General features: G+C 43.2%; 1 protein-coding gene across 6 annotated transcripts in view; it reads right to left on the bottom strand.

Annotated features, from left to right (window-relative positions):
* Positions 1–24,128, bottom strand: part of LOC140713921 (alpha-1,6-mannosylglycoprotein 6-beta-N-acetylglucosaminyltransferase A-like) — a 174,493-nt gene extending 150,365 nt beyond the window's left edge. For 3 of the 6 annotated variants that reach the window (XM_073024609.1, XM_073024614.1, XM_073024613.1), the window contains exon 1: positions 23,992–24,121. The gene's annotated coding sequence lies outside the window, so the exon portion shown is untranslated. Of the gene's footprint in view, positions 1–23,991 lie in introns of all 6 variants that reach the window. The other 3 variants (XM_073024612.1, XM_073024611.1, XM_073024610.1) reach the window with 3 other exon arrangements.
* Between the last annotated feature and the right edge of the window lie 379 nt (positions 24,129–24,507).

Genomic DNA, 24,507 nt, shown 5'->3' with positions numbered 1-24,507 from the left:
AGGTCACAGCGTCCAGAAGCTTGGCAGTTTTAACCTAATATCGTTTGGGCCGTCGGGGACACCAATTATAGAGGTGTGCTACACGCAGCGCTAAAATAACGACACGGAGTCGGTGAGCTGCAGTTGCAAAAGAGGTTTATTCAAACTTCGCGGCCTCGCTTTAAAGCCTTCCTGTTCCCGCCCTCCCGGGAATGCTATAGGGGGCGCATATTCACAATCCCATCCCGCGTGCGGGCTTTTCCCCTTGCTGGTGAAGCAATCTTGGTGCCCTTTTTGGGACCGGCCTCAATGCTGGCGCGTGCCACTTTGTGAGCTGGTTCGAGTGCGCTGGGAAGTGGGTCGCCACAGTTTATCACGTTTTATGTATAGCTTTTCATAAGTTCTATTGCATTTCTTTAATTTCTAATAAATGCCCATAAGAAAATGAATCTCAAGGTAGTATGAAGTGACATATACATTCTTTGATAATAAACTTACTTTGTCTTGAGGGACTGAATTTTCTGGGGGATAAATTGGACAGACTAGGAATTTATTCCTTAGCATATAGGAGTCATTGACTCACAGAAGTGTATAACACAGAAACAGACCTTTCGGCCCATCTTGTCCATGCCAAACAGCTTAACCATAGCCCTCCATACCCCTACCATCCGTGTACCTATCCAAACTTCCCTTAAACGTTGAAATGTACCACTTGCACTGGCAGCTCGTTCCACACTCTCACGACACTTCAAGTGAAAATGTTTCTCCTCATAGTCCCATCAAAATTTTCACCTTTCAACCCTAACCCATGACCTCTAGTTATAGTCCCTCCCAACATCAGTGGAAAAACCATGTGTATTTGCCCCATATATACCCCTCCTAATTTTGTATACCTCTATCAAATCTCTCAATCTGCTACATTCTAGGGAATACAGTCCTAACTTAATCAATCATTCCATATAATTCAGGTCCTCCAGACTCAGCAATGTCTATGTAAATTTTCTCGATGTTCTTTCAACCTTAATGATATCTTTCCTGTAGGCAGGAGACCAAAACTGCAAACAAAACTCCAAATTAGGCTGCACCAACATCTCAAACAACATAACATTCCATCTCCAGTACAAAATACTTTGATTTATGAAGGCCAATGAGCCAAGAGCCATCTTTATGACCCTATTGATCTCTGCTGCCACTTTCAATGAATTGTGGACTTGTACTGCCAGATCATTTTGTTCCATCGCACTCCTCAGTGTCCTAACTTTCACTGTAAGACCTACTCCGGAAGATCCCACTGAAGTGCAACACCTTGCATTTGTCTTTAATAAATTCCTTCTCCCAGTTTTCCAGCTGGTTCAGATCCCATTGCAAGCTCTCATAGTCTTCCTTGCTGTCCACTACACTCCCAATCTTGGTGTCATCCACAAATTTGCTGGTCCAGTTTACCACATTATCATCCAGATCATTGATAGGGATGACAAACAACAATGGACCCAGCACCGATCCCTGCAGCACTCCACTAGTCACAGGCCTCCAGTCAGAGAGGCAACTATCTACTACCACTCCCACAATGCCAATGTCTAATCCAATTAACACTTCATCAAGAGGGTTTGAGGAAAGAGAAGCAGAATAAAGGGTGTAGAGGTAGTAAGGCAGAAGGGCTAAAGTGTGTGTACTTCAATGCAAGAAGCATCAGGAACAAAGGTGAGGAACTGAGAGCTTGGATACATACATGGAATTATTATGATGTAGTGGCCATTACAGAGAGTTGGCTGGCACCAGGGCAGGAATGGATTCTCAATATTCCAGGATTAAAGTGTTTTAAAAGGTATAGAGAATGGGAAAAAGGAGAGGAGGGGTAGCATTACTGGTCAAGGATACTATTACAGCTACAGAAAGGGTGGGTAATGTAGCAGGATCCTCTTTTGAGTCAGTATGGGTGGAAGTTTGGAACAGGAAGGGAGCAGTTACTCTACTGGGAGTATTCTATACGCCCCCTGGTAGCAGCAGAGATACTGGGGAGCAGATTGGGAGGCAGATTTTGGAAAGGTGCAAAAATAACAGGGTTGTTATCATGGGTGACTTTAACTTCCCTAATATTGATTGGCACCCAATTGGTTCCAATGGTTTAGACGGGGCAGAGTTTATTAAGTGTGTCCAGAACGGATTCCTGTCACAGTATGTTGACAGGCCGACTAGGGGGAATGCCATACTAGATCTAGTATTAGGTAACAAACCGGTTCAGATCACAGATCTCTCAGTGGGTGAGTATCTAGGGGACAGTGACCACTGCTCCCTGGCCTTTAGCATTATCATGGAAAAGAACAGAATCAGAGAGGACAGAAAAATTTTTAATTGGGGAAGGGCAAATTATGAGGCTATAAGGCTAGAACTTGCGGGTGTGAATTGGGATGGTATTTTTGCAGGGAAATATACTATGGACATGTGGTCAATGTTTAGGGATCTCTTGCAGGATGTTAGGGATAAATATGTCCTGTTGAGGAAAATAAAGAATGGTAGGGTGAAGGAACCATGGGTGACAAGTGAAGTGGAAAATCTAGTTAGGTGGAAGAAGGCAGCATACATGAGGTTTAAGAAGCAAGGATCAGATGGGTCTATTGAGGCATATAGGGTAGCGAGAAAGGAACTTAAGAAGGGGCTGAGGGGAGCAAGGGGGCATGAGAAGGCCTTGGCGAGTAGGGTAAAGGAAAACCCCAAGGTATTCTGCAATTACCTGAAGAACAAAAGGATGACAGGAGTAAAGGTAGGACCAATTAGAGATAAAAGTGGGAAGATGTGCCTGGAGGCTGAGGAAGTGAGCGAGGTCCTCAATGAATACTTCTCTTTGGTATTCACCAATGAGAGGGAACTTGATGACGGTGAGGACAATATGAGTGAGGTTGATGTTCTGAAGCATGTTGATATTAAGGGAGAGGTGGTGTTGGAGTTGTTAAAGTACATTAGGATGGATAAGTCCCCGGGACCTGACGGAATATTCCCCAGGCTGCTCCACGAGGTGAGGGAAGAGAATGCTGAGCCTCTGGCTAGGATCTTTATGTCCTTGTTGTCCACAGGAATGGTACCGGAGGATTGGAGGGAGGCGAATGTTTTCTCCTTGTTCAAAAAAGGTAGTAGGGATGGTCCGGGTAATTTTAGACCATTAAGCCTTATGTCTATGGTGGGAAAGGTGTTGGAAAAGATTCTTAGAGATAGGATCTATGGGCATTTAGAGAATCAAGGTCTGATCAGGGACAGTCAGCATGGCTTTGTGAAAGGCAGATCGTGTCTAACAAGCCTGATAGAGTTCTTTGAGGAGGTGACCAGGCATATAGATGAGGGTAGTGCAGTGGATGTGATCTACATGGATTTTGGTAAGGCATTTGACAAGGTAGGCTTATTCAAAAATTCAGAAGGCATGGGATCTAGGGAAGGTTGGCCAGATGGATTCCGAATTGGCTTGCCTGCAGAAGGCAGAGAGTCATGGTGGAGGGATAACATTCGGATTGGAGGGTTGTGACTAGTGGTGTCCCACAAGGATCAGTTCTGGGACCTCTACTTTTCGTGATTTTTATTAACAACCTGGATGTGGGGGTAGAAGGGTGGGTTGGCAAGTTTGCAGACGACACAAAGGTTGGTGGTGTTGTGGATAGTGTAGAGGATTATCGAAGATTGCAGAGAGACATTGATAGGATGTAGAAGTCAACTGAGAAGTGGCAGATGGAGTTCAACCCGGAGAAGTGTGAGGTGGTACACTTTGGAAGGACAAGCTCCAAGGCAGAGTACAAAGTAAATGACAGGATACTTGGTAGTGTGGAGCAGCAGAGGGATCTGGGGGTACATGTCCACAGATCCCTGAAAGTTGCCTTACAGGTAGATAGGGTAGTTAAGAAAGCTTATGGGGTGTTAGCTTTCATAAGTCGAGGGATAGAGTTTAAGAGTCGCGAGGTAATGATGCAACTCTATAAAACTCTGGTTAGGCCACACTTGGAGTACTGTGTCCAGTTCTAGTTGCCTCACTATAGGAATGACGTGGAAGCATTGGAAAGGGTACAAAGGAGATTTACCAGGATGCTGCCTGGTTTAGAGAGTATACATTATGATCATAGATTAAGGGATCTAGGGCTTTACTCTTTGGAGAGAAGGAAGATAAGAGGAGACATGATAGAGGTATACAAGATATTAAGAGGAACAGATAGGGGGACAGCCAGTGCCTCTTCCCTAGGGCACCACTGCTCAATACAAGAGGACATGGCTTTAGGGTAAGGGGTGGGAAGTTCAAGGGGAATATTAGAGGAAGGTTTTTTACTCAAGAGAGTGGTTGGTGTGTGGAATGCACTGCCTGAGTCAGTGGTGGAGGCAGAGACACTAGTGAAATTTAAGAGACTATGAGACAGGTATATGGAGGAATTTAAGGTGGGGGGATATATGGGAGGCAGGGCTTAAGGGTCGGCACAACATTGTGGACCGAAGGGCCTGTACTGTGCTGTACTATTCTATGTTCTATGAATGTCAAGAGACTAATCCTTGTTGACCAACCTCCCATGTGAGACCTTGTCAAAAGCCTTGCTAAAGTCTGTGCAGACAACCTCCACTGCTTTGTTTTCATCAACTTTCTCAGAAAAACTATAAGGTTGGTTAAACATCACGTACCAGGCATAAAGCCATGCTGACTATCCTTAATCAGTCCATGCCTAACTCTTATATCCAGTCCCATAGAATACCTTCCAATAACTTTCCCACTACTGCTGTCAGGCTCACTGGCCTATAATTTCCTGCTTTACAGCCTTTCTCAAACAGCGGAACAATGTTAGCTATCCTCCAGCACCTCATTGTCGCCAAGGATGATTTAAATATCTCTGCTAGGGCCTGTGTAATTTCTGCACTTGCCTCCCGTAAGGTCTGACGGAACACCTTGTCTGTCCCTGGGGATCTATCTACCCTAATTTGCCTCAAGGGAGCAAACAACTCTGTAATCTGTAGGGTCCATGACCTTGATGCTGCTTTATCTCACTTCCATAGACTCTCTGTCTCCTGAGTAAATATGGATACAAAAGTTCTATTTAAGATCTCCTTCATCTCTTTTGGCTCCACACTTAGATTACCATTTTGATCTTCCAGAGGACTAATTTTATCCCTTGCAATCCAGAATTCCTTCAGATTCTCCTTTACCTTTTTTGTTAAGGCAATATTATGCCTTCTTTTAGCCCTGATTTCTTTCTTAAGCGCTCTCTTACATTTTTTATACTCCATAACCACCTCCTTTGTTCCTACCTGCCTATACTTGCTATGTATCTATTTTTTCTTAACCAGGGCCTCAATATCTCTTGAAAACTAAGGCTCCCTAAACCTGTTATCTTTACCTTTTATTCTGACAAACAATAAAGTGCACAAACAAGCTTTGCACTCTCAAAATTTCAGTTTTGAAGGCCTCTCACTTACCAAATACACCTTTGCCAGAAAACAGCCTGTCCCAATCCACATTTGTCAGATCCTTTCTGATACTATCAAAATTGACCGTACATCGATTTAGAATCTAAACCCACAGACCAGACTTATCTTTTTGCATGCTTACTTTGAAACTAATGGCATTGTGATCACTAGATGCAAAGTGCTCCCTGACACAAACTTCTGTCACCCGCTCTGTCTCATTCCCTAAAAGCAGATCTAGTATTGCATACTCTCTTGTTGGGACTTCTATGTACTGATTAAGGAAATAATCCTGAAAAAAAATTGACAAACTCTATCCCATCTAGTCCTTTTACAGTAGTGGTCACCAACCTTTTTAAGCCTAAGATCCCCTACCTCGGCCTTAATGAAAGGCAAGATCGACTCCAAATCGATTAGTTACACGCATGCGCACCGGGGCAGAAAAGACCCGAAGTAAAACCCCACAACCCGGAATAGAAATAATGTATGAACACCAGGGGTCACCACCCTTTTTTGCACCGTGGACCAGTTTAATATTGACAATATTCTTGCGGACCGGCCGACGGGGGGGGGGGGCCGGGGGGGGGGGGGGTGTTAAACACGACCGGAATACAGTGATACTCGAAGCAGGTTCTTTATGTCCAGTCTATTCCGCAATTTAGTTTTCGTGGCTCTCAGCTGCTGTCCCACTTGCTCACTTTTTTTTCCACTGAAAAAACTCAACGCGTTTGTCTTTAAGTGCAGGGTGCTTGGACTTAAGGTACCAGAGCAGTTTTGAGGGCTTCATTGCATTATTATACAGCCTCTGGGCCCGAACTCCAGCCTCCCGCCAGACGCCTTGGTCATGGGTGGGGTGAGCCGATAAGGTCAGAGCCAGAGGTCCCTGTGCCAGAGCCGCAGCGGTTACAGTCCAGACAAAGCGACCGACCGAGCGAGGAGTGCGACAGGATGCGCGCCCGCCCCCTTGTAGGATCTATCCGCCAACAAAATTTGCTTCAGTAGATCGCAGCAAGGTAGCTGCTCTGCTACTTACGAAACCCTGAGCTTGGATTAGGTTGTCTGTGAATATTTTAGCACCGGGTTCCCCACGAACATTCGGTGTGCTGAACAGGTTTAGAGGCAGCACCCATCTGTCCTCACTCCAGGCCAGTAGCAACGGCACTTCCCACCAGCCGTGCGAGGGTGTCACTGCATTTAGGAGACTGATGACCTCGTATGCATTCAAGTTCAACAGTGGGCGTGACAGGGAATGAGGAAAGGTGCAGCTGACTCATATCGTTTCCTCGTGGCCCGGTGGTTCGGGACCACTGAAGTACACTGTGTAGTCAAGTGCATGGCAGGGGAGCTACACGCATGCGCACTGGGCAAAAGAATGGAACTAAAACCCCGCAACCTGGAAACAATCTCTCAACAGTATTTGTGTATTTATTTTTCTTTTTTTTTCAGGATCTACTGGGAAAGTCTCAAAGATCGACCAGTCGATCACGGTTGATGGGTTGGCGACCACTATTTTACAGTATGGGAGTCTCAGTCAATATGGGAAAGTTAAAATCACCTATCATAACAACCTTGTGTTTCTTGTAAGTCTGCGATCTTTCTACAAATTTGATACCGTAAATCCCATGGACTGTTGGGTGGTCTATAATATAGCCCCATTAATGTGGTCATACCTTTATTACTCCTCACTTCCAATCATCAAGCCTCACTAGACGAGTTCTCCAGTCTGACCTGACTGAGTATTGTCTTGACATTTTCCCTGCTTAGTAACAACACACTTCTGTCTTTAATCCCTCCCACTCTGTCGCGCCTATATCAACAGAACTCTGGAATATTGAGCTGCCAGTCTTGCCCTTCTCACTGATGGCTACAATATCATAATTCCCTGTTTTGATCCATGCCCTGAACTCATCTGCCTTTCCTATGATACTTCTTGCATTTAAATATACACAGCTCAGGACACTAGCTGTACCATTCCGATCATTTTGATTTCTGACTTTGTCTAACATCTCCACAACTTCTCCACTAACTGTTTTGGCACTCTGGTTCCCATCCCCCTGCAACTCTAGTTTAAACTCACCTGTGCAGCACTAACAAACTTTCCCACTAGGATATTAGCTCCCATTACAGGTGCAAACCTCTTCTGTACACATCCCACCTTCTCTGGAAGAGAGACGAATGATCCAAAAATCTGACGCCTTCTCCCCTACCCCAGGGGATTAAACTGTATAATCTTCCTATTTCTGGCCTCACTAGCCCCAGGCATGGATAGCAATCCTGAGGTCATAACCCTGGAAGTCCTGCCCTTTAACTTAGCACTTAATTCCGTGAATTCACTTTGCAAAACCTTGTCACTTATCCTATCCATGTCATTGGTTACTACATAGACCATGACCTTTGGCTGTTCACTCTTGCACTTAAAAATGCTGAGGACTTGATTGGAGATGTCCCAAACCCTGGCATCCAGGAGATAACACACCATCCAGGAATCCTGTTCTTGTCCACAGAACCTCCTTTTGGTACCCCTAACTAACAAATGCCCTACCACCACGGCATGCCTCTTCTGCTCTTTGCCCTTCTGAGGCACAGTGCCAGAGACCTTACCACTGTGACTTTATTCTGCAAGGTCACCCTTCCTCCCCCACCCCTCATCAGTATTCAAAGTGGTATACAGTACCTGTTGTTGAATGTGAACAGCACAGGGGTCCTCTGCATTGTTTAACTCCATTTCCCTTTCCTGACTCTCACCCAGCACCTAGGGGGTAACTACCCCTCTATGTGTCCTATCTATCACCACCCTCAGACAGAGTTTTTATAAAGGTGATGGGCATCAATAAAATGAATGCACTTTAGCCTTTTTTCCTGGAGTTGTGGGATCAAGAACTCGAGGGTAAAGTTATAAGGTGAGAGGGAAAAGACTTAAGAGGGACTTGAAGGGCAACCTTTTTCCCCCAGGAAGGGAGGTAGCTACCTATGTGGAGTGAGATGCCCCAGGAAGTGGTTGAGGCAGGTACAATAACAACTTTAAAATACTTTGGACAGGTTTAGGTTATGGGACAAATGCTGGCAACTGAGACTAACTTGGATGGGGCATTATGGTTGGCAAGGACTGGATTGGGCTGAAGGTACTGAAATTGGTTTATTATTGTCACATGCAGCGGTTTACAGTAAAATGCTTGTCTTGCATACTGTTCATAAAGGACAAATTACACAGCGTATTGAGGTCGTACAGGGTAAAACAACAACAGAATGCAGAACAAAGTGTCACAGTTACACAGACAATAACATGCAAAATCATAATAACATAGATGGTGCTGTCAAGAGTCCATCTTATCGTACTAGGGAACCATTTATAAGTCCATGAAGTAAAGCTGTACTCGAGCCTGTTTCAATGCTGTATGATTCAAATTGAGGTCATTACTTTAACAATTTTTTAAAAGTTTCTTTATATTATAGCTGTAGTTTTGATGTTGGTGATCTCTCAAGGTTATTTTATTGAACTAGTTCAGCTGGCAAACAACCCACTCACTGGAATTTCAGCAAACCAAAAGGGATTTGAGGTGTATAGATAGCATAAAGCCAAGCAGGCTTTTTCCATTGAGACTATAACTAGGGATAATTGGTTAAGGGTGAAAGGTGAAATATTTAAGGGAACATTAAGGGGGAATTCTTCACTCAGAGGGTGGTGCGAGACTAGAATGAGCTGCCAGAGGAAGTGGTGGATGTGAGTTCGATTGCAACTTGTGAAGTTTGGATAGGTGCATGGATGAGAGGGGTATGAAGGGCTATGGTCCCAGTGCAGGTCAATGGGACTAGGAAGACTAATAGATCTGCATCGACTAGATGGGCCGAACTGCCTGTTTCTGTACTGTAGTCTTCTCTGATTCTTAAAAACTAAAATACCGAGGGTTTAGGAAATCTGAGAGAAGACTCAGCAGGTCAAGTACAGCTCCAGATGGGAGTTAGGTCTCATGCTTTTGACCCTCCACCATTTCAAGGCTGATGAGAAGTTGCAGCTTTTCTTTGAACTGAGGCCAAGACTCAGCCTGAGAGGAGTTTTGACAAGGTTACACAGAAAGTATTTCTTATGAATTAATTTCACAATCCTTAAATATAAAGATCACATCAAATATAGAGCTGTCTCTGAATTTTACTCTGGAAATTTTGACACTTTTTTAATTTTGCTAACAATTTTTTGAGAGGCCAACAGCTGCAACAATTTTAACAAAAAAATTCTGTTAACTTCCCTTGCTTCATTAACTATTTATAAATCAATTACTTAATTACATCTGTTATTCAGCACTTGTTCTGCCTACTAATATTTGAATACTGCAATACCATATTCAAGTTTGCTGACAACACCGTTGTGGGCCATATCAAAGATGGTGATGAATCAGCATAACCGGAATGAGAATGAAAATTTGGCTAAGCGGTGTCATAACAACAACCTCTCACTCAATGCCAGCAAGACCAAGGAACTGATGTAGATTTCAGGAGAGGGAAATCAGAGGTCACTGGAGGATCAGAGGTGGAGAGGGTTAGTAACTTTAAATTCTTATGTGTTACTATCTCAGAGGACTTGTCCTGGACCCAGCATGTAACTGCAATCACAAAGAAAGCATAGCAGCTTCTCTGCTTTCTTATGAGTCTGTGGAGATCCAGCATGACATCTGACAAACTGCTATGGATGTATCGTGAAGAGTATATTGGCTGACTGCATCACAGCCCGGTATGGAAGCACCAACGCTTTTGAATGGAAAATCCCACAAAAGGTGGTGGATTCAGCCCAGTACATCATGGGTAAAGCCCTCCCAATTGAGCACATTTACATGAAACACTGTCATAGGAAAGCAGCATCCATCAGAGATCCCCAGCACCCAGGTTATGCTCTTTTCTCATTGTTGGCATCTGGAAGAAGGTACAAGAGCCTCAGGACTCACGACATCAGGTTCAAGAACAGTTACTACCCCTCAACCATCAGGCTCTTGAATAAAAAGTACAAGTACACTCACTTGCCCCATTATTGAAATGTTCCCACAACCAATGATCCCACTTTTAAGGACTCTATCTCATGTTCTCATTATTTACTTATATTTGCATTTGCACAGTTTGTTGTCTTCCGCACTCTGGTTATCTTTCATTGTTGCTGTCATAGTTACTATTTTATAGATTTAGAAACATAGAAACATAGAAAACCTACAGCACAATATAGGCCCTTCAGCCCACAAAGTTGTGCCAAACATGTCCCTACCTTAGAAATTACTATGCTTACCCATAGCCCTCTATTTTTCTAAGCTCCATGTACCTATCCAAAAGTCTCTTAAAAGACCCTAGTGTATCCGCCTCCACCACTATTGCCGGCAGCCCATTCCACGCACTCACCACTCTCTGAGTAAAAAACTTAACCCTAACATCTCCTCTGTACCTACTCCCCAGCACCTTAAACCTGTGTCCTCTTCTGGCAACCATTTCAGCCCTGGGAAAAAGCCTGTGACTATCCACAAGATCAATGCCTCTCATCATCTTATACACCTCTATCAGGTCACCTCTCATCCTCCGTCGCTCCAAGGAAAAAAGGCCGAGTTCACTCAACCTATTCTCAAAAGGCATGCTGCCCAATCCAGGCAACATCCTTGTCAATCTCCCCTGCACCCTTTCTATGGCTTCCTCATCCTTCCTGTAGTGAGGCGACCAGAGCTGAGCATAGTACTCCAAGTGGGTTCTGACCAGGGTCCTATATAGCTTCAACATTACCTCTCGGCTCCTAGATTCAATTCCACGATTGGTGAAGGCCAATACACCAAATGCCTTCTTAACCACAGAGTCAACCTGCGCAGCTGCTTTGAGCGTCCTATGGACTCGGACCCCAAGATCCCTCTGATCCTCTACACTGCCAAGAGTCTTACCATTAATACTATATTCTGCCATCATATTTGCTGAGTATACTCATAGACAAATGAATCTCAGGGCTGTATATGCTAACATATATGTACTTTCATAATAAAATTTACTTTGCACTTTGAACTTCTCTATGACATTAAAGCTCTGAGATAGCAGGGCAGGAGGGGATGAACAATCTACTACCATGTCAATGATGCTCAATTTAAGATATGGAATTGGAGGAACACTGGACACCAGTGAAAGTAACAACAAAGCTCTCAGACCTGACAATTTCTGAAGAGCAACTCAGACAGCAATTACCAAAGTGAGAAAGCTGCTATCTAGGCTGCCTTGCTTCTGGACAGACAAAATTATAAATACTTCTTGCTATATGATTTAATATTGAGAGACAAAATACTTTCTGTATTCATTAGCAGAGCAAGGGTAACATTTATCACTCTTCTCTCGTTTCTCGCTTAACATCTTCCTGACTGCAAGAGCATCTTTAACAACAGTGAAGTACAGGAGTACTTCAAATGGAGAAGCCCATTGTGAAGTCCTTCTGAAAACCTTGGTGTTCCCATATATTTTGTTGTTAGAAATGAAAAAATTATCAAAGCAAAACAAGGTGTATTATGCTCAAGACGTGAAAAATGATAGTAGGTTTTTTCAGGGTGTGACAAGATAGATAGATAGATAGATAGATAGATACTTTATTCATCCCCATGGGGAAATTCAACTTTTTTTCCAATGTCCCATACACTTGTTGTAGCAAAACTAATAACATACAATACTTAACTCAGTAAAAAATATGATATGCATCTAAATCACTATCTCAAAATCCACAAAATAGAATTGTGGATTGTGAAGCAAATTAGAGGACCAAACTAGACGTGGTGTTATATTAGAAGCAGATAGAGCAAATATATTAAGTCTATCAGGAACTTTCCAATAAAATGTTATGACCGAAAACTAATTAATTAGGGGCAGAACACTTGTTAAATATGAGAGGTAAATATCTGAAACAAACAGGTTTTGTGTCAGAATGCAACACAATAACTGCAAAAGATCTATTACTTTTTATATATTATATGACAATAAGACATAAGAGCAGAATTAGGCCATTCGTTCCATTGAGTCCGCTCTGCCAATCTAACATGGCTGATTTATTATCCCTCCCAAGTCCATTATTTTGCCTTCTTCCTGTAACCTTTGACATTTGACTAAGTAAGAACCTATCAATCTCCATGCTAAATATACCCAGTGACTTGGCCTCCACAATTGTTTGTGACAATGAATTCCACAGATTCAACAGCTTCTACCGAAAGAAATTTCCCCCTCATCTCTGTTCTAAAAGGCTGATAAGTCCCTAGGACCTGATGGTCTGCATCCCAGGGTACTTAAGGAGGTGGCTCTAGAAATCGTGGACGCATTGGTAATCATTTTCCAATGTTCTATAGATTCAGGATCAGTTCCTACGGATTGGAGGGTGGCTAATGTTGTCCCACTTTTCAAGAAAGGAGGGAGAGAGAAAACAGGGAATTATAGACAGATTAGCCTGACTTCAGTAGTGGGAAAGATGCTGGAGTCAATTATAAAAGAGGAAATTATGACACATTTGGATAGCAGTAGAAGGATCAGTCCGAGTCAGCATGGATTTACGAAGGGAAAATCATGCTTGACTAATCTTCTGGAGTTTTTTGAGGATATAACTATGAAAATAGACAAGGGAGACCCAGTGGATGTAGTGTACCTGGACTTCCAGAAAGCTTCTGATAAAGTCCCACATAGGAGATTAGTGGGCAAAATTAGGGCACATGATATTGGGGGCACAGTACTGACATGGATTGAAAATTGGCTGGCTGACAGGAAACAAAGAGTAGCGATTAACGGGTCCCTTTCAAAATGGCAAGCCGTGACCAGTGGGGTACCACAAGGTTCGGTGCTGGGACCGCAGCTGTTTACAATATACATTAATGATTTAGATGAAGGGATTAAAAGTAACATTAGCAAATTTGCCGATGACACAAAGCTGGGTGGCAGTGTAAAATGTCAGGAGGATGTTATGAGAATGCAGGGTGACTTGGACAGGTTAGGTGAGTGGGCAAATATATGGCAGATGCAGTTTAATGTGGATAAATGTGAGGTTATCCACTTTGGTGGCAAGAACAGGAAGGCAGATTACTATCTAAATGGAGTCAAGTTAGGAAAAGGGGAAGTACAACTAGACCTAGGTGTTCTTGTACATCAATCAATGAAAGCAAGCATGCAGGTACAACAGGCAGAGAAGAAAGCTAATGGCATGCTGGCCTTTATAACAAGAGGAATTGAGTATAGAGGTAAAGAGGTCCTTCTGCAGCTGTACAAGGCCCTGGTGAGATCCCACCTGGAGTATTGTGTGCAGTTTTGGTCTCCAAATTTGAGGAAGGACATTCTTGCTATTGAGGGAGTGCAGCGTAGGTTCACAAGGTTAATTCCCGGAATGGCGGGACTGTCACATGTTGAAAGATTGGAGCGACTGGGCTTGTATACACTGGAACTTAGAAGGATGAGAAGGGATATCTAATTGAAACATATAAGATTATTAAGGGATTGGACACGCTGGAGGCAGGAAGCATGTTCCCGCTGATGGGTGAGTCCAGAACTAGAGGCCACAGTTTAAGAATAAGGGGTAGGCCATTTAGAACACAGATGCGGAAAAACTTTTTCACCCAGAGAGTGGTGGATATGTGGAATGCTCTGCCCCAGAAGGCAGTGGAGGCCAAGCCTCTGGATGCTTTCAAGAGAGAGTTAGATAGAGTTCTTATAGATAGCGAGGTCAAGGGATATGGGGAGAGGGCAGGAACGGGGTACTGATTGTGTATGATCAGCCATGATCACAGTGAATGGCGGTGCTGGCTAGAAGGGCTGAATGGCCTACTCCTGCACCTACTGTCTATTGTCTACTGATGTTGTTCAATTCTGAGGCTGTTCTTTCTGATCCTTGACTCCTCCCCACTGTTGGAAACATCCTCTCCATGTCTTTCAATATTCAATAGGCCTCAATATGGACAAAGTAAGTAGGAAAGATATATAATGTACAAAAATATGAGGTTTATTGGTAGGAATAAATGTTAAATAGTTACTAAAATGTAATAGTTATTAAAATGAGTTCATATTTATAGCTTGTGTAGAATTTGGACTCTCATCCCTGTGCACATTGTATGAGGGTAACTAAGAGTCACAAATGGTACATTGACCTTTTATTGTAAAATGGTTTGCATATGAACATAATAAATAGGAGCAGGAGTAGGCCATCTGGCCAGTCAAGCCTGCTCCATCATTCAATAATATCATGGCTGATCTGGTCATGGACTCATTTCCACCTACCTGTCTTTTCCCCATAACCCTTAGTTCCCCTGCTATGCAAAAATCAATCCAACCTTCTCTTAAATATATTTACTGAGGTAGCTCCACTTTGTAAGATCACACAATGAGCAGTGTGTGAAGTTTTCATGTTTTACTGTTTTACAACATCGAATCACAGTGGATTCAATTTGGCTTTTTTGACTTTGATCAACAGAAAAAAGACTTGTGTCAAAGTGAAGACAGATCTCTACAAAGTGATCTAAATTAATTACAAATATAAAACACAAAATAATTGATTGCATAAGTATTCACCTCCTTTAATATAACACACCAAATCATCACTGGGGCAGCCAAATAGTTTCAGAAGTCACATAATTAGTTAAGTGGAAACCTATTTTTTGGAGACCTGTGTGCAGTCAAGGTGTTCAAATTGCTTGTATCTGGAAGGTCCAGTCGCTGGTGAGTCAGTATCCTGGCAAAAGCTACACTATGAAGACAAAAGAACACTCCAAGCAACTCTGCAAAAAGGTTATTGAAAAGCACAAGTCAGGAGATGTATACAAGAAAATTTCCAAGTCACCAAATATCTTGGAGTACATAACATAAGAACATAAGAAATGGGAGCCATCTGGCCCATCAAGCATGCTCCGCCATTCAGTAAGATCATGGCTGATTTGGCCATGGACTCATCTCCATACTTAAGTCAATCATCAAGAAATGGAAAGAATATGACACTGCTGTAAATCGGCCTAGAATAGGCCATCCTGAAAGATTAAGTGACCATGCAAGAAGAGGACTAGTGAGGGAGGCCACCAAGCTACCCATGACAAAACTCTGGAGGAGTTACAAGATTCAGTGGCTGAGATGGAAGAGGAGACTGTGCATATAACAACTGCTGCCCGGGTGCTTCGCCAGTGTAGCTTCATGAGAGTGGCAAAGAGAAAGCCACTGTTGAAAAATACTCAGGTGAAGTCTTGGCTAGAGTTTGCCAGAAGGCATGTGGGAGACTGAATTCAGCTTGAAGGAGGTTCTATGGTCTGATGAAACCAAAATAGAGCTTTTTGGCCATCAGACTAAATGCCATGTTTGGCATAAGTCAAACACCGCACATGTGTGTGGTAGGTCATGTTTAACAAATCTATGGTGAGGTAGTAAATTGGATTAGACATTGGCTCAATGGGAGAAGTCAGAGAGTGGTAGTGGAGGACTGCTTCTCTGAGTGGAGGCCTGTGACTAGTGGTGTGCCACAGGGATCAGTGCTGGGTCCATTGTTATTTGTCATCTATATCAATGATCTGGATGATAATGTGGTAAACTGGATCAGCAAATCTGCCGATGATACAAAGATTGGAGGTATAGTGGACAGTGAGGAAGGTTTTCAAAGCTTGCAGAGGGATCTGGACCAGCTGGAAAAATGGGCTGAAAAATGGCAGATGGAGTTTAATACAGACAAGTGTGAGGTATTGCACTTTGGAAGGACAAACCAAGGTAGAACATACAAGGTAAATGGTAGGACGCTGAGGAGAGCAGTAGAACAGAGGGATCAGAGTAGAACAGATGCAAAATTCCCTAATCACAGGTAGATAGGGTAGTAAAGAGAGCTTTTGGTACATTGGCCTTTATAAATCAAAGTATTGAGTATAAGAGTTGGAATGTCATGGTGAGGTTGTATAAGGCATTGGTGAGACCGAATTTGGAGTATTGTGTGCAGTTTTGGTCACCGAATTACAGGAAGGATATTAATAAGGTTGAAAGAGTGCAGAGAAGGTTTACAAGGATGTTGCCGGGACTTGAGAAACTGAGTTACAGAGAAAGGTTGAATAGGTTAGGACTTTATTCCCTGGAGCGTAGAAGAATGAGGGGAGATTTGATAGAGGTGTATAAAATTATGATGGGCATAGATAGTGTGAATGCAAGCAGGATTTTTCCACTGAGGCTAAGGGAGGAAAAAAACCAGAGGACATGGGTTAAGGGTGAAGGGGGAGAAGTTTAAAGGGAACATTAGGTTTCTTCACACAGAGAATGGTGGGAGTGTGGAATGAGCTGCCAGATGAAGTTGTAAATGCGGGCTCACTTTTAACATTAAAAAAAACTTGGACAGGTACATGGATGAGAGGTGTATGGAGGGATATGGTCCAGGTGCAGGTCAGTGGGACTAGGCAGAAAAATGGTTTGGCACAGCCAAGAAGGGCCAAAAGGCCTGTTTCTGTGCTGTAATGTTCTATGGTTCTATCATCAAAAATACACCAACCCTGAAGAGAGGTGGCAGCTGCATCATGTTGTGGAGATGCTTCACTGCAGCAGGCTCTGGAAGGCTTGTGAAGGTAGAGGGTAAAATGAATGCAGCAAAATACATGGAAATCCTGGAGGAAAACCTGATGCTGTTCGCAAGAGAACTGTGTCTTGGGAGAAGATTCGTTTTCCAGCAAGATAATGACCCCAAGCATAAAGCCAAAGTTACACAAGAATAGCTTAAAAAACAACAAAGTTAATGTCCTGGAGTGGCCAAGTCAGAGTCCAGAACTCAATCTAATCGAGGATTTGTGGCTGGATTTGAAAAGGGCTGTTCATTTATGATCTGCATGTAATCTGACCAAGCTTGAACAGTTTTCTAAAGAAGAATGGGGAAAAATTGCAGTGTCCAGATTTGCAAAGCTGACAGAGACCTATCCACATGGACTCAAGGCTGTAACTGCTGCCAAAGCTGCATCTACTAAATACTGATTTGAAGGGGGAGAATACTTATGCAATCAATTATTTTGTTTTATATTTGTTATTAATTTAGATCACTTTGCAGAGATCTGTTTTCACTTTGACACAAAAGAGTCCCTTTCTGCTGATCAGTGTCAAAAAAGCCAAATTAAATCCACTGTAATTCAATGTTGTAAAACAATAAAACATGAGGGCTGAGACTGAGTGTTTTATATGCAAGAAATATGGGGAGGACCATGGTCCTGTTTTTAAAGACCATTTAGCTGAATTCTTGTTGGAATCATAGAGAACTACAGGCCAGAAACAGGCCCTTCTGCCATCCAGCCCACGCACAACAATTATTCTGCGTAGTCCTATCGACTTCCTGTAAGATGGCGACATGCTCAGTCGAAGTGGCTTCTATGGAGCCAACCAAAGGTGTTACTGTATTTTTTTTATGATCCCAAGACCTTGTTGGACATTAAGAACTTAAAAGTACTGCAGGTCTACCCAATCAGTGAGTTGTTCGTTGGCGGAGAAACTGAAGCAGCTGGACTTGGTGCAGATCATGCTGCTGCCAGCATCAGAGAAATCGGTGCATGAAAGCACAAGGGCAATGTGCAGTCAAACAGCGTTCAATTGTTTTTCTTGTGATTGCAAGACCCTGTTGAACATTGTTAATGTGGAATGTGTAGGTCTGATACACTAATTTATTGGTGGACAGAGGGAAAACTGCGTAGCTATGGTCATAGCGAGGACAAGGCGTCAAGCCTGTTTACAGCCACACAGGTGAGAGGCAGAGTTGGTGCAATCCACCAGAGACAGTGTGGTGCCACGTCCAAGCTGAAGTCCGTGCTGTCCCTCGGTGAAAGACAAGCTGTATCGTGGTCGACTACACACTGCTGCAAAGTTCATGGACTCAGGGTTTTGGGCTTTATACATTTTTGTGTGACTGTATTTTACTGCTATCTTATATGTACTATATTTGCTTGTGCTGTGTGAGACTGTAGGTACTGTGTTTTGCACTCTGTACCCAGAGGAATGCTGTTTCGTTTGGCTGCATTCACGCATGGTTGAATGAGGATTAAGCCTGAGCGACCTGCTCCTAGACTATAGATCTCCACACCCCTTCTATCTACTTACTTCTCCAAATTTCTCTTAAATGTTGAAATTGTACCCACCTACACCACTTCCGCTGGCAGCTTGTTCCACATGTGCACCATCCTCTGAACATTCCCTCATGATTCCCTAAAATATTTCCTTTGCTGTATTTCTTACAAATCATAAAAAAGAAATGCCATTTCAGCACTTTACAAAGAAAGAGACTGAAATGTACATCGATGATTAAGCTAGTAGCTAAAATGCTATAAATAAAACTATTATTTACTTGAATGAATTACAGCCCACATGCATAAAATTAGATCGTAGGTCAGCCAGTAACTTTACCATTAAAAATGTATGCAACCAGATGTTAAGCAGACTAGTTAATAAATAAAGTTTTCAATAATTCACATTTTTCCCTTTACTCTTGCAGAGCTGTAGACTTGTTAACACAAGTGGTGCTTTTCACTTTGTTTTAATGTACATCTGATAAATAAATCTAAATCTGACTGTAGGGAAAATACAAAATATTTTAATGAGTACATCAGTTTCATGGCAGAAAATGCCAAGTGTTTCACATTGTGACTGCAAAAATTCAGACTACACCAACCCCAATTAAAAATGGGCAAGGCCATGCCAGAACAATCAGCAGGCGGAAGCCAGCCGGCCCTGAACCTTGTTCTGCTCATGGTCAATCTACTCGTTCAGCACCATACCATATCACAAGTCCCTTCATGCTTAGAAACCTGCCACACCCCTATTTTCAATGAGAATGATGACTGTATCCAATCACAAACAAGAGAAAATCTGCAGAAGCTGGAAATCCAAGCAACACACACACACGACGAAGGGTCCTGATGAAGGGTCTCGACCTGAAACGTTGACTGTTTACTCTTTTCCATAGATGCTGCCTGGCCTGCTGAGTTCCTCCAGCATTTTGTGTGTGTTATTAAGTACCCAGAACACTTTCTGGAGTGTAGAATCACTGTCTGGGATAAAAGAGTTCTCTTCTTGCTCTGAAATAGTATATCCTTTGTTCTGAGCCTTTGCCCCCGGCAAGGGAAACATCCTCCTGCAGCTGGCCTGTCACTCTTGGAGAACATTTAAAATTTTGATGAGCTCTCTCATATTTCTTAACTTTAATGAACATAACTGCAGTCTACTCATACAAAACCACAACCCATAGAAACAATTTAGTGAATCATCATTAACACTTTCTCACTATTCCTCTATTGCAGTAATTTTATTATTTTTATTGTAAGTTTTTTAATGCCTTGAACCATACTGTTTCCATAAAACAATAAATTTTATGACGCCATTGATAACAAATGTGATTCTGACTCATTCTGTACAAGAAACGTATGTCATTTTAGATAAGGAGACCAAAATTGTACCCAAAATTCTAGGTGTCATCTCACTACTACCTTATACACTAGCAATAAGATCTCTTTACTTCTGTACTTAACAATAATATCCTTTTGCTTGCTACCCCTGCATGTTAGCTTTTGATAACTTGTAGTTAAACTTGTATTTAAATGTTGATATAATTCAAAGTGCTTTAACACTGCCAATCAACCTCCTTTGTGTCCACCCTGCTCATAGACTGCTTATCCCACTTCCATCAGGGAGGAGGCTACATAGCACCCATACCAGGATCACCAGACTCAAAGACAGTTTCTTTCCACAAGCAGTAAGCCTGATCAACACCTCCACCCACTAACACACCCCACCATCACTTCTTTATCATTTCCCGTCAGTCACCTTACGTACAGACACTCCTATGCCTAGCATCACTTCATGGACACAATCAAAGTAAATAAGCCATCCTATGTATTTATATTTACTGTGTGTTTTTAAAATAATTATTCTGTTCTTTATATTATTGTGGGTTTTTTTTTGCTGCCTTGGACATTAATACATCCTTGAACTCAAATTGTTGTATACCATGAGAGTCTGAGGTACAAATGACCACACAATAGAGGAACTACATGGTGATATTCTGTTACTTCCCTTGCTAGTTATATTACAAGAAGAAAGCCCTGAACTCTGAGTGGAGTCATTGGGATGCTGTTGTGATGGTGTTTTTTTTTTTAAGCAGGCTTTCTTGTTTTTACAAGGCCAAGTTGCTAGCTCGAAGCTCAACCCAGCACGGATGGAAAGCGCGCAGAGCTGGCTGGATTCGAACATTCATGGTTTTCTGTTACACTTTGTTGTTCATTCAGAGATGTTCTTCTGCACACAACTGTTGTAATTAGTAGTTAGTTGAATTACCGTCATCTTCCTGCAAGTTCAAATAAATGTATTGTGGTGAGCATTTGCCCATAATGACAGATGAGGAAGCTGTTTAACTCAACAACAGTTTTATTGTGATAGACACAAACAAACCAGGTACCATGACCCGGAGAGTGAACCCAACCAGCCTCACACAGATGGGGGAGGTGACCACCACACACCCCAGTTACAGTTAGGGTGACCCACAAATACATGTATAACCCAAGCTAAAATGTAACAATAAATGAATTGGAACTTCCCACCATAATCCCATAAAAGCATTTTAACACAAGAACAGTAAACACTGCTGGTTATTAGAAATGCAGGGGCAGGCTGTCGACCACGCCCTGCCCAGAACGGCACACTATTATCAAAGTACATATATGTCACCATATATAAACCTGAGATTCATTGAACCAGTCTGGCCATTCTCCTCTGACCTCTCTCATTAACAAGGTACTTTTGCCTATAGAACCATCACCTACTGGATAGTTTTTGTTTCTCACACCGTTTTCTGTAAACTCTAGAGACTGTTGTGTATGAAAATCCCAGGAGATCAGCAGATTCTGAGATACTCAACCACCCTGTCTGACACCGACAATCATTCCACAGTCAAAGTAACTTAGATCACATTTCTTCCCCATTCTGATATTTGGTCTGAACTACAACTGAATCTCTTGACCATGTCTGCATGCTTTTATGCATTGAGTTGCTGCCACATGATCAGCTGGTTAGATATTTGCATTAACAAAATGTACCTAATAAAGAAATCACTTTATGGTATAAAAGCAAATCAAATATGACGGCTGAATAATCTCAGTGAGACCCCCTAAATCCCAAATCCCATACTTAAAGGCATTTTATGTCGTACAAATTAAAAACACAGAAAATCATTGTTAACATTACAATCAGAAACAAGAATAATTATGTAAACAAGGAAGTTGCCCCATGATATTTTATTTCCTTTCTTAGAACTACAGAAGTAATCCACTTATTTTATACTAGGTTACTAACATATCAAGAAGATGAATGACTGTTTGCTAAAGCATAGTTGTTAACACAAAACAATTCACTATTACTGAGTACAATGAATACAGTAAAACAATACTTGCAAACTTATAATCTGCATGATCATGGTGATAAGTTGCACGACCGACATTGTATTACACGCACGGTTTATTATACAGTACGATAGTAAAGTGTGTGAATGTCCAAGGAAGGACAGTGTGTGACCTGGAGGGAGGCAACATGTTACCTGCTGCCCTTTGTCTTTTTCATGGGGAAAGTTTTGAGAAATATCAAAATGGCCTTAACAAATTGCACATACTGCAGCTTGAGTGGCTTTGGGTGTATAAATAAGGCGCAACTTAAGAGGGGTTGCAAGGTCCTCAGAATAATCATTGGTGGACTTTAGGTCCCTTGGATATGATCCAGCGTTCAATCACTTATCTTCATGAGACATAGGAGCAAAATTAGGCCATTCTGCCCATCAAGTCAATTCCACTATTCCATCGTGGCTGATTTATTATCCCTATCAACTCCATTATCCTACCCTCTCTCCATAACCTTTGATGCCCTGGCTAATCAAGAACCTTTAAATATACTCAGTGACTTGACATCCACAGCCATCTGCGGCAATGAATTCCACAGATTCACCACCCTCTGGCTAAAGAACTTCTTAACCTCTGTTCTAAAGGGTTGTCTTTCTGTTCTATGGCTGTGCCCTCTGGTCCTAAACTCCCCAACTATAAGAAACATCCTTGCCACATGCACTCTATCTAGGCCTTTCAATATTAGATAGGTTTCAATGAGATCCTCTCCTCTTCATTCTTCTAAACTGCAGTGAGTACAGGTCCAGTCATCTTATGCTCCTCATACATAAACCCTTTCATTCCTGGCATCATTCTCAGGAACTCCTCCAAACCCTTGCCAACGTCAGCACATCCTTTCTTATGTAAATATGGGGCCTAAAGCTGTTCACATTCCTCCAAATCTTTCTCCCCAGTCCCAATAACTCATATTTCATGATCCTCTAATTATCTAACCTGTGACACCACCATGGTCCAGTGTTGCTTGATGTGCCTAACCAGGGCACTAGATGTTTGTGATCTGATTCACAAATGGTGAAGATGTTTTCACATATCAGGGGAGTCCTTTCACACAGCAGCTTCAGGCTCAAGAAGACTAATACTGTATACCAGCAAGGTGAGCTGTCACAACAACTAGCACTCACATCTTCTTCTATGACTTGGATCAACACACGCTTCAAAGACCCCATAAGTGATGTCAATTCAGGGTCACCCATGTTGGAATGGGTGTGGACAAGATGCCAGATGAAGGTTGATCCATCCCCGGCTCCTGAATGGACAGACTTGCGAATGCCCCAGCTGGGCCACACTTCAATCAGAAGGTGAATGCCATACAAAACAACAGCTTACATCTATGGTGATGAAGTAATCTGAGAGGTTGGTTGTGGTTAGAATCAACTCCTGCCCAACAAGGACATGTATCCACTACGATTTGCCTATCGCCACAATAGGTGTACAGGAGATGCAATCTCATTTGCTCTTCACAGAGCCTTGGATCACCTAGACAATACTAATTGGGGTGCTGTTTATTGACCTCAGCTCAGTGGGCACCAGGGGAGAAGCGGCGGGTGAGCACACTCATTCCTACAGGTCTGATCAAAAAGCTCCAAAACCAGGGCCTCAGTACCTCTTTCTGCAACAGGATCCTCCACTTCCTAACCAGAAGGCCACAATCTGTGCAGATGAGAAATAACCTCAACATCTTGCTCTACTCTCTCTACACCCATGATTCTGTGGCTAGGCACCGCTCAAATGACATCTATAAATTTGCCAATGACACAGCGACTGTTGGCAGAATTTCAGATGGTGTCAAGGAGGCGTATGGCGTGAGATAGATCAGCTAGTTGAGTGGTGTCGCAACATCCTTGCACTCAACGTCAGTAAGACCAAAAAATTGATCCCGGGACCCTGGGTTGGAGAGAGTGAGCGAGCGAAGAAAGGAGTGGGGCTCCTGGGCCCCGACCCCGGCGGCTAAGGTACAGTGATGACAACTAGCGGTCGGTCCGGGATTCGAACACACACACTGGCCATCCCCTTCTACCTTCTCCCCGGGTACATCTTCCCCGCTCCGTCGCTTCCCCCTCACTCCTGTTATGCCAGTCTTCACGCAGCCGTCACTCCAGGTCATACAGATCCACCGGTCCAGTCACCCTCCCAGTATCCCCGTCGCATACTAACCCGCCCCACTCCGGTGCCGGGGCCTCTCACTTACCGCTCCCTCACCTGGTCCACGTCCAGGTCCCGGTCCCGGTCCCGGAGCCGCTCACTCACCGCTCCCTCCCGTTGCGGAAACACAGGCAGCTTCCGGCACCCAGCACCTCCCATCCCGGCAGGCCCCGCTCCAGTCCAGTACGCATGCGTCACCCGGCGTAACGAGTTGGTGGAGGGGTGGGGAGAGAGCGGATCTCACAGCGACATCGGGGAGAGTTGTGGGTGGGAAGGGAAGATCTGGAGGGGTGGGGAGAGAGCGGATCTCACAGCGGCATCGGGGAGAGTTGTGGGTGGGAAGGGAAGATCTGGAGGGGTGGGGAGAGAGCGGATCTCACAGCGACATCGGGGAGAGTTGTGGGTGGGAAGGGAAGATCTGGAGGGGTGGGGAGAGAGCGGATCTCACAGCGACATCGGGGAGAGTTGTGGGTGGGAAGGGAAGATCTGGAGGGGAGGGGAGAGAGCGGATCTCACAGCGACATCGGGGAGAGTTGTGGGTGGGAAGGGAAGATCTGGAGGG

Source organism: Hemitrygon akajei, chromosome 20 (assembly GCF_048418815.1).
Source record: "Hemitrygon akajei chromosome 20, sHemAka1.3, whole genome shotgun sequence".
NCBI lineage: Eukaryota > Metazoa > Chordata > Chondrichthyes > Myliobatiformes > Dasyatidae > Hemitrygon > Hemitrygon akajei.
Note: the sequence above shows the minus strand (reverse complement) of the source record. Positions and strands in the feature narration are given on the sequence as shown.